The 3484-nt window shown below is 35.0% G+C and overlaps 1 non-coding gene across 1 annotated transcript; it reads left to right on the forward strand.

Moving 5' to 3' along the window:
* Positions 1-308: 308 nt before the first annotated feature.
* On the forward strand, positions 309-414 carry LOC128291128 (small nucleolar RNA R71). Its single transcript, XR_008280904.1, has one exon. It is a non-coding gene; the product is annotated as a small nucleolar RNA R71 (small nucleolar RNA).
* Positions 415-3484: the final 3070 nt, after the last annotated feature.

Here is a 3484-nt window from a genome sequence, read left to right on the forward strand (position 1 = left end):
CACTTGCTTCGCACTGCATTACTGGGTGAACCTGTGAAGAACTAAGAAAACCATCAATCTTTTTATTTAGAAGTTCTACTTGGTTTGATAGCATCGTAATCGAATCGACATAATAAACGCCTGCTGTTTTAGTTGGTTTTGTCCTCATGACTTGCCACTGATAGTTATTCAGTGACATCTCCTTTATAAACTCATAAGCATATTCATGTGTTTTATTATTGATGGTTCCATCAGCAGCTGCGTCAATCATTTACCGAGTCGAAGGATTCAGGCCATTATGGAACGTTTGAACCTAAAGCCAAAGCGGTAACCCATGGTGAGGGCACCTTCTCAGTAAGTCCTTGTATCTCTCCCATGCATCGTAAAGAGTTTCTAAGTCCATCTGCACAAACAAAGAGATATCATTATGTAATTTGGCCATTTTAGCCGACGATAAATATTTTAATAGAAAGTTTTCAGTCATTTGTCCCCAAGTAGTGATTAACCCTCGTGGTAATGAGTTCAACCACTGTTTAGCTTTGTTCCTCAACAAAAAAGGGAATAACTGAAGACAAATGGCATCATCAGAAACACCATTAATTTTAAATGTATTGCATAGTTCTAAGAAGTTGGCTAAATAAGCGTTGGGATCCTCATCCTGCAAACCATCAAACTGAACAAATTTTTGTATCATTCGAATAGTGTTAGGTTTTAATTCAAAAGTATTTGCAGCTACAGCAGGTCTAACTATGCTCGATTCATTTCCTGTTGAAGAAGGTTTAGCATAATCATACATAGTGCGTGGAGTAAGATTTTGATTAACCGTAATTGCAAGAGGTAGCTGATTGTCTTGGTTTTTAGCCATCTCTGCGGTTGGGATTTGAGGATCGTTCTCTTGCTCGTTCTCTGTGTATCTTAAGCTTCGCCTTATTTCTCTTTGGTTTCTGCGAACTGTGCGATCGATTTCTTCATTAAAAAGTAGTGGTCCTGACTGGTTTCTTCTAGTCATAAACTATAAAAACCTGCCAAGAGAAGGAAAAAATAAGTAATAAAATTAAATTAAATTGCAAGAAAAATAAATGGCTAAAGTAATAAAATTGAGTGTTCCTAATATCTTAGTTCCCTGGCAATGGCACCAAAAACTTGATCGCGTGATTTCGTGATAGGTTTTAAATATTTATAATTAATCGTTCTTGAAACTAACTATTATCGTGATGTAGGCAAGTGTACCTATCGAACAGTAGTATAGTTTTAGCAAGACCAGATTGTCGAACCCAAGGGAACTAAAAGTACTAGTAATGACTGTCTTTTTATTATCTAGCCTAAGAATAAAAAGGTTTTTGTTTTAACTAACTAATTATCTAAACTAACAATTCACAGAGAATGGAATTGGGAAATTGCTTTTGGGAAAATTGAGACAATACCTAAAGAAAAATCCACCTAGACTGTACTTGTTATTCTGGCTTCGAATCAGACGATTTATTCATTTAACTTGTTTCGTAGATATCCCTAAGTTATGTTATTATCCCTATTCAAGACTAATAACGTCTAATCCCAAGATTGGATAATTGAGACTTTTCTCTTATTAACACCCTAGGGTTGCATTAACTCGATCTATAGATCCCCTTATTAGATTTCACCCTAATCTGGCAGAACCTTGTCACCCTATGTCTAGGCGCGCAAACAACTCCAATTAATTATGACAAATGTACTCTTAGACAGGGTCTATTCCTCCTCTGAATAAGAGCTTATCTTGAATCAGTATCCTGAGATATCAAAACAAGAATTAAGAACACATAATTAAGAACAAGTTAAATATTTATCATACAATTCAGAAAATAATAACAAGATTCGTCTTAGGTTTCATTCCCCTTAGGTATTTAGGTGATTTAGTTCATAACTAAAAAGGAAAACATCTCAGAAGAATAACGAATACAAAACATAAAGAAAACCCAAAACTCCTGAAGGGAAATTGAGGAGAAATCTTCAGTCTTGATGGTGAATCCGGCTTCTAAGATGGATCAATCGGCTTCCTTGGAGTAATTCCTTACTTCCCATTCTGTGCCTCCCTTTTCTTCCTCTTCTAGGGTGTATTTATAGGCTTTGGAATGCCTAAGAGCCCTTAAAATTAGCCTTTTCTGAATTAGACTCAACTTGGGCTCGACAGGGACACGCCCGTGTGACATGCCTGTGTGCGATTACTTCAAGCCGTGCTCGAACCTGCCAAATTGACACGACCGTGTGGTATGCCCTTGTGAGGAGGTCCAGGCCATGTTGATTTCGTACTTTGGCCCATTTTTTCCTGTTTTGGCCCGTTTCTCATTCGTTTCACTCTCCTATGCTCTCCTAAGTATAAAACATGAAATTAAAGCATTAGGAGCACCAAATTCACCAATTCCAATAGGAAATCATCCATAAAATGCGTTATACATGGGGTAAAAATATGTATAAATTATGGTTTATCAACCATGGTTACCAAACTATCCATCAAACGTCCATGTTCAAGGCATTATCATTTGTTTCCACATTACACATTTAATTCATGGTCATGACCACCTCGATTGGTCATAAAACATGCATTCAACACACATGACATATACCAACCATGCATGGCAAACAGGCATATTCACATCACAATTATTAGACACAACATGAATAGCTAGATTTACAAGTCGTAATCAATAGCTCAATATAGGCCAATAATTTGGCCAAGTTATAATAACACATGTTATAAAACTAGGTCCCTATACATGCTACTCACTTGATATTTCTAACTTATGTATAAATACTTCAAAGGTATTAGCTTGATAGTGTGATGCTGCCTCCGATGAATCTCCAACCCCGAGTTGACCTAAGAGCACTAAGGAATGGAAAGGAGGGAGTAAGCTTCATGCTTAATAAGCTCGCATGAAAAATAATAAGCAATGTATTAACATGCTATTTTCAAATTCTTTCTATTTATTCAAAGTCCAGTCAAGCTGTTTTCTCAAGTCACAGTGATTAAATTATTTATATTCAGAGCTACAGAACTCCAAATTAAGATCCGTTAATTTTAGCTAAAACAATACGCATATATATTCTTACCATAAAATTTTCAGAATTTTTGCTCTAGCAAATAAGTACAGTTTATTATTCAAATTCTCCCCTATTTCGCTGTTTGATATCTTCAACCTTTCTTTATTAAAATTTATTTATCTCTTAGTACAAGATTCAGATGATGTTATAATTTGTTTCTATTGAAAAAAATTAATTAAGGACTCATTCATATGAATTCTAACCTATAATTATTTTTGTACAATTTCTAGTGATTTTCCCAAGTCAGAACAGGGGATTCCGAACACATTCTGGCTCTGTCTCACAAAAATTCAAATATCTCGTAATATGAAATTATTTTGCTTATATTATTTATTATATGTGAAACTAGACTCAATAAGCTTTCATTTAATATTTAATTTAGTATTTAATTCAACTTCCACAATTTTTGGTGGATTTTCAAGCTCGAACT

This window comes from Gossypium arboreum, chromosome 3 (assembly GCF_025698485.1).
Source record: "Gossypium arboreum isolate Shixiya-1 chromosome 3, ASM2569848v2, whole genome shotgun sequence".
NCBI lineage: Eukaryota > Viridiplantae > Streptophyta > Magnoliopsida > Malvales > Malvaceae > Gossypium > Gossypium arboreum.